Here is an 8,620-nt window from a genome sequence, read left to right as displayed (position 1 = left end):
GTAAGTATAATTATATAATTATATAATTATAAGTTTAATTATATAATATTTCATTGTCAAAGGCGGAAAATTTACTATCTTAGAAAAATTCAGTGTACTTGAATTATTCTTCATAACGTGAATAAAAAGTAAGATGAAATAAAAGAATACATTTTGTAAAGGATGAACAATACATTCAAAATTTCTGATTTTATAATTTCAAGATAACGTTAATCTTTTTCTTTACAAAAACATTTTAAATATCACAAAAGAATCATTTTTGCACATTAAACCTCAATTATTTCGAAAATCTGATGTGGTAATGAAATTTAACTTGCGACATTGTTTTCAGCATCCAAAAATTTATAAGAAACACCTTATCTAATTAAAAGAAACAGTTTTTTGTAAATTAATATTATCTTTATTCATAGTTTATGAATGTACCATCAAATTCATTTATCGACACCATGATTTTATCGACAGTCGAAAATATGATATATAATTCACATTATTTTATAAAAATGATGTTGATACCACTAGCATACAATGGCTTTCGCCTATCATGCGAAAAAGACTGCCATGGCCCTTAAAACATACATAAATAGAAAGGACATTGCCTATACTTGGCTCGCGTTGATACAAACATTTGTGCGAGAAAAAAAGATAGTAGCGATATTTCATTTGTGCGTTTTTATCACGTTTTTTCAAACCTGTTGATTAGCTATGGGATAGAAAGATCCGAGGATCTCTCTGTTCTGTACACATTTGTCGTACAACAAAAACGCACAAATGAAATAGCACTCTAAGGGATAAATGTTCTCAATGCGCCGGCGTCGGTTCCGGCGTTCCTTGTTCAAGTATCACGTGTGTGGAATCGGGAAGCAACGATTGTGAAGTTTATTTTCCTCACTTGTAATAAGAAGATAAAAAAGAAGTGTAAAAAAGAAAAAAAATTATAAAATAAATAATAATGTAAATCTAAATTCTTTTTTATGCTAATTTACACAAAACGTACACAGAACATAATCTACACATCATAAAATGACAGTCACCTAGTTTTCACCGAGGGTTTAATCCGGATCAGAATATATTGTACTCTCGTTCGATTGTAACAGGGGAATACTCGACAGTTGGTTGGTTCTTACATTCTGATCCGGATTAAATCCTCAATGGAAATTAGGCCAGCGATGATGGACAGCAGGAACGAGGAACAGACGCATGCGCTTTACCAACATTTATCCGTTACTATCTTTCTCCCTCACACAGATGTTTGCATCAAGCTCAGCGCTCTTATTCCTCTTCCATTTATATATGTTTTAAGCCATGATCTCTCTCAGGTTTGTATGTTACGATATATGAATAGATTTGTATTTAAAATAAACTTTTTATTATTGAGAATAAAAGGGAAAATATAATACAATTGTCGATAAAATGATTACAAAGGAGAAAAAAGCAAAAGATAGAAGAGTAAGAAACAGGAAACAAAGAGCACATTGTAGAATAGACTTAAAAAAATAGTAAAAAGTAAGAAACACGAAACGAAAAGCATATATTGTATAATCATAAATCATGGAAAGAGGATTTTATTTGACTATATTGTTAAACTAGTTCATTTTAGTTTCATCATGTATGAGGTATATGTATATAATTTTTAATTATTATATATACTTTTTTTAAATATATTTATTAATACTTAATAATTGTATAATATTTTTGCAGCGACATTAGACATGAACATTCAGATGATAACTCATTTTCCATTTGTGAAATTTTCATTTTGAAAACTGTCAATATTTCGAAATATCAATCCGATAGTGATGATCTTAATCAGATCAAACGTTTCGCACATTTTCCAAATTTAAGGGAAGAAACGTATGTAGAAGGTTGAAAAAAATCAAAATTTTTTTTTCATAAATCAATAGTTTCATAAATCAGTAGTAACATATAGAATGTCAAAAAAGCAAAATATAGAAAATCATACAACTAAATTCGAAAACTTTAAACGCGTTTTTCTCGAAACGACAATTCCCGATAAAAAATTGTTTATGCATGAATATATATAAATATGTATAAACATACATAAATATTTATAAATATTTATGTATGAAATATGTTCATACATACATACATGTTCATACATCCTTCTTCTTTTGTAATATTACTTTTTACTAATAGAAATAATAATGTGAAATAATAAATAAAAATGTGAAAACATAAAAAAATAATGAAAAGAATAATTTTCGCATTGTTTGTTTTAGAAAAAACAAATTTGGAAAAATGCTATTTGTTCAGGATTTTTCTTACGCAACTTCCCGATCATCCAATTCGTGCCTGCTTGATATACACGTTGGCGTTCTCAGACGAAATCACTATAATATTTGAATTTAATAGCTTATGATATAGTATAATAAAAAAAATCAATTACATTTATAATTTATTACTATACAGATAAGATTTATATTATAAATTTACACATATTGAATATTTATCGTGTTTCGATATTTTTGAGAACGATCGACTGTCGATATACGTGTTCTCAATTAATTAAAGACTGATGGTAATCGCCACATGATAATTTTCCTATAAATCTGTTATATTATGCGAGAGATGGCGACACAAGTCTAATTTGGCACCGAGCTCTCGACTTGAGAGTCATGCTCGAGTCTCGAGCATGTAATTTGCGAACACGGAAGTCGTCCTGTTCGAACAAAGTTGGAGATTCTCACATTCGGTAATTACATCATATTTTATTTATTATATTTATTCCCAGAGAGTACAAAGTTGTCTAAAAGATGACTAAATTGTTATAAAAATATCTTTTAGTGAAAGAATATAATTGACGAAGAGGTGACTAAAAGATGACAGCACTGCTAGTCATTTTTAGCCTTATCCATATGGTAATTAAAGGAGGACTTTTTTGGATATCTTTTAATCGTTTTTAAGACTTCTTTTATATTTTGGCACATATTTAATAGCACCGAATTCCTAAATTAATTCTTTCAGAAAGAAATTGCATGACTGACAATTATACATTTCATTTCTAGATTCTGCAATGTTTCTCGTGTCCTATGTGCAAGAATCATTATCTTTCATCATAGTTCCCTTTAGGGACTCGATTACAAATAATATTTTATTAGTGTTCATTAGAATACAAGTAAAATTTCTCATAATGCACTTTTTATTCTATCTTGTACGATTTTCAAACACAAGAAGTTATCTTTTCGACAAAATTAAAAGATGTCTTATAGACATATCTTTTCGTTTTGCTGAAAAGACAATCTAAAAACGATGTCTTTTCGTCATCCTTTAGACATTTTTTCTTTTCGCTTTATCGAATCAACTTAAAAAAGATCTTTTTTCATTATTTTTTAGTATTTTGTGTTATCTGGGTTATCAGTCTGAAAAACATGTCTGTTTCTTACGTTGAAGCAAAATTCATAACTTGTCGAATATCGAGTTTATCTTACAATTAGATTCTAATTCGTTCTGAATTTTTTATATTTTTCATTTCTTTTCTCTCCATATCTAATTGTACATATATTTCAAATACGAAAAATGTAATGCAACTATAAATAAGTAAATAGAACTCGGTCTCTTGATTCATGATCAATACTTAATCTTCATTTTTTAAACTGTTGATATAAAAATACAAAAGACTTTTTTTTCATCAGAGATATTTTTCAGTAATTAAATATGGAAGACGGAATCTAGTCAACTTCACATACGAACTCGAATCGTAACCTGGTCAGCGGAGAAACGTGATCCTCGAATACATTTTATCATGCAGATTTAGCCCAATATTTTCAGAATAATTTGCATAAATCCAAACAATTTTTCTCACGACTGATCGGCATCAGTTGGGAAATTAATTAAAATCACTTGCTGGGCGACCGCTGTTTTTACGAACGTTTCGATTAATCGATGCGAATGATACATATCGTTTCGCGAAATTTCGAAATATGTGACTGAAAAATACGCAGGAATAAGCAAGAATGGTAAAGAGAGAAATGTAGACGCGGATAAAATAGAGAGAGAGAGAGAGAGAGAGAGAGAGAGAGAGAGAGAGAGAGAGAGAGAGAGAGAGGAGCGGGAAAAAGGGGTGAGAGAGGATGGAAAGGAGGGAGAGAGGGCAAGCGCGCGAGAGGGAGATATGGAAGCTAGCGTGAATATTTTTACCCAAGCCTGTTAACTACACTCTGTTATTTTATCTCACGTACGCGGCTTTCCTACTACCACCGTCGCGCCGGCGCTGGAATATAAGTTTTAAGGCGTGTTTTGATAGCGTCAGGGCGTGTCAGCCGGGGCTTCCTACCTAATGGATCGCTTCTTCGCTCGTTCATTCCGTACTTTTTGAAGAGTGCACAGCTCATGATACCGCGAAACTTCCCTTCCCGTCCGCGCCCCTGATACTCAACGATGCACCTTGCGTTATCGCGAAATTTCGCGACCTTTTTCTTTATCGCACGCGACACTTTACAACACTTTGTAGGTACATATGTTTATTGCGGTCGGAAAACGAATTCATAAGAAATTGTAAAAGTAACCGAAAAAAAAGATATATTTATACTTCTATACATCATGTGTTTAGCTTTGAGATTTTCGGATTTCGAAATTTGAGCGTTCTAATAATTGTTTTGATGATCCAGTATATTTCAACAAAACCGTTCTTTTCATGTATGTACAAACGTTTCATGGATAATCATTTTTTTTTTCATAACGAAAGACGTTAGTAAAATTTCGCAAAAATCATAAATCGAGATCATACATCAACAAAGAAGTCTAGTAATAATAATCAAATCTAGGTAATAGTTATCATAATTAAAGTTTCACAAATTCGAAAAAATTTAAAAAGAGAATAATTAATTTATATCCTTGAAATCTTTACCTTTCTGAATTATGTCTTAACTATACATATTAATAATATAATAATTTTTGTCTTACTATCTAAAAAAATATTATTTGTGGGATAAATAATTAAGTCTTTGAAAATTTATGATTTTATATTTATTTCACATAATATCGCATATCGTTTTATCTTATAGATAAGATATTTTTCTCTTTTATTTTTATAGATAAGATATTTTTAAAAAAATATATTTTGTACATATGATTAAATTATACTGAAAGGAATTGAGGATATAAACTAAGATGATCAATCATCCCAAATTAAGAGAAACAATCAACATATCAAATTTTAACTTTTCATCCCAAATTTCTAACTAAATATGATTATGAGTTATCTCTCTTTTAAGTATGAAAGTAATAAGTAAAAATAATAAGCGTGAAATATAATCAATTAATATATGAAAATGTTTATTGATTTTTCGTTTATAAATCTAAATATTAATATATAAAATATATTCACAGTAGAAAAGTACAATTTAAAAAAATAAAATGTGATCTCATAACTTGATTTAATTCTTGTTGTAATCTCATATGATATATATTATACTACATTGAGTTATAGTTATTCACAAATATAATAATATTATTCATGCGTTTTATTACAACAATTACAAAAAATGTTAGCTATTAAAATGTAATTACGACAATTATTAAATTTTTTTTTTATATCCCTCTTCTTCCTATAAGGAGTTAGTCACCTTAATGTAAACGCATTAAGATCTCCGCCCAGGTAAATGCATTTCTCTTTCGAAATCAATTTACCTTTCGTATAATATCGCGCCCATCACATACGGCAACATAAATGGACGTAACAGTAATGACGGTGACACCTGCAGACGCGTGATCGGATCCCGACCTGCTGGAAAAACCGCTTTGCCACCGATTATCCGTTTCGATGATAATTTCTCACTGTAGAAGGATGAATGGAAATGGTGGTGAGCGTGGTGAGAGCGTGGATGAATGAACCGGCGTATACGCAGAAACGCGAGCGCGTCGTTGTTTTGGTTATTTTGGCAAACCTAACATAACACGGCTTGTTGTTTAACAAAATAATTGATTTTGTCGCCTCGTCTCCGTGCTACCTCGCCGCGTCCCTCATCCTCACCCTCGTCACCGTCGTCGCCGTCGCGCTTCCTCTCTTTCCTCGTTCTTCGCGTTCGCCAGTCTCGTCCATCACTTATTCCCTTTGCGCCTCTTTCTCTCTCTCTCTCTCTCTCTCTCTCTCTCTCTCTCTCTCTCTCTCTTTCTCTTTCTCATCGACTCTCCCTCGATCCTCCCGATCTAAGACACGCGCGCCGGATAGCGGTCGCTACTTAGCTGCCGTATGAAAACAAATTGTTCGATTCCGTTTGTTTGTCGTTGCACGATGAAGATCTCGCGTGGATTAGTCTTCGCGAACAAGACTAGTCTTGGCGCCGCCGTCATCGGCTTGCAGCATCAATACCCGTCTTGTCTCGTTCCTCAGTTTTATCATGCCTAGACCTCTTGGCATATTTTAGCTTCTTCCTGGTATTAATGAGTGTGCGAGAGCAAAGGCGCGCCCGACGAAGGTTCAGAAATTTTAGAGAACATAGTCGTGAATAGACGTGTAAAAGAGGAGACATCGTAATTATAGAAAGAGCGCAACGGCAAGGTGACGATTTAAACGAGAACTGTCATCGCTCATCGACATCAGCACTCGGCTTTTTTTCGCCACCAATGTTTGCTTTAGTAAAAGCGAGCGAAAGAGTCGCGGCGTTAATACTAATTCGAGATTCAACCCTGTCGACTGTGTCGAAGACCCGCCGGAGGATACTGGCGCCGACGATTGACGATGTCCTCGCCGCGAGCTTCCTCTTCACGTTTGTCCCCGGGCGGACGAAAAAATGGAGAACGAGTACTCACCTTTTAGAGCAAGAAAAATATTATTTCAGATATACGTAGTAAATAGACGGGTTTAGAGGGACGATGTACTTCGCCGTCGCTAATACAATTACAAGTCGTGACGCGATTGGTACTTGTGATGGCTTTTGCACGCACACAAGCGAATAATGAATAAAATTATATTAATCTTTCTGACTTGGTTTTGATATTACGCATAAATCGCTGTATTACGTTAATATTCACCATTAATTAGCATTTACTATACAAAGACAATTTGATGAAATTATTATTAATTCTTGTTCTATGTAATAAATGATATTTACTTGAACAAGAGTGATATTGTATTTATTAAACAATTAAATATTCAAGAAAATATTTACGAATTGTCCAAACTGACCCAGATATGGAGAAGGTGAGGGAATGGATTTTTGGCATCGGTATTATTAGATGATGGATTGTGATGGCGCAAATGAAATCGATAGTGTTTTGCACGTTTTCAGAAACGCGCGTACGGAATCCCAAAAATTAGGCGTCGCTCTTCCGGATTGGAAGGAGGCCTTCTCTCTTTGTGCTTGAAATACACCCCGGGATCCCTGAACGAGCGGCATCTGTAATAACAAGGCCGTTCTTACGGTCCACTCTTCCCCTCGCGAACGAGATGCGAGTTGGGCTTCGAGTATTCGATTAGCCGATCGAGTATTACGTATTTAACGTGAGCATTATTGCGACGAGATGCCACAGCTTTCCAAATTTTCTCGCGTGGATTTGAACTAATGCAAAAATGACGGAAATTAATGAAATCTTGATGAATAAAGTTGATCCAATAATCATAGACAGATCAAGATAATTAGAGACGTTGATTGAATTTGATTCTGCCTTTTCTACCTAAAACTATAAGAAATAAAAAATGAAGCATGAGATTTTTATGCAACAATCTGCGAATAATTTAGAAAATACATTCATATATCACTACACGTGAAGCAAAATTCTAATCTACATCAGATAAAACGTGATGAATTCAATTAATTTTGTGTAATGATGAACTTCATACTTAAAAATAGATCAGGATTAGATTAGCAGTAGATAATAGGAATATATTAAGAATAAATAGTCCTTTAATTTTTTGATTTCAATATTAATTAGTTTTATATAATCGAGCACTACATCCTCTTCAAGAAAGAATCAGATGTGAAACGGCCGAGAAAAAACGTTAACATCCGTAGAAAAATTTTTCAGATCCAATGATATTATTCTTCGAATTGTTATAAAATAAAATCAATTTATTATTAATGGGATGTTTTACTCTTAAACAGAACATTCTTAAATAAGAATAAAATTGCCTTGCATATCGGTTTCGTGCCAATATCATTATATTATAACACGGATAAAGATTTATTCTAAATTTAAGATTATATAAATTTAAATTTATACGTGTTACCTTTGTCTCAAGACAATAAAGTCAATCTTTTATTTATTGGGGTTGTCCGAAAAGTTCGTTCAATTTTGAAGGAAAATTGAAACACAGAAGATTTAAATTTTAGTATACTTTTATTAAATTATATAGATTAGTCGGCACGAACTTTCCGGACAACCCAATAATTCAAAGAAGAATCGGAATTATTACTCTAATCTTAATGTTATTTCATTTTTATACTGTAAAAATTTTCAATAAGATTAAGTACGTGAAGAATATTTTTTATCTCATTATCAGAAATGGATTCTTTCTGTGAGGATACGTTCGTCATAAACGTACAGTCACGATTCTCCGCGCGAGTCGGATCAATCCCCGTCTTGGAAAATAAATTTCTCCCGCATTGCCGGCGTTATTCGCTCTGCTTAATTCAATTCCACATTGTGCCGTCTGTATACGCTC

The sequence above is a fragment of the Atta colombica genome, unplaced genomic scaffold (assembly GCF_001594045.1).
Source record: "Atta colombica isolate Treedump-2 unplaced genomic scaffold, Acol1.0 scaffold45, whole genome shotgun sequence".
In the NCBI taxonomy this organism is placed as follows: Eukaryota; Metazoa; Arthropoda; class Insecta; order Hymenoptera; family Formicidae; genus Atta; species Atta colombica.
Note: the sequence above shows the minus strand (reverse complement) of the source record.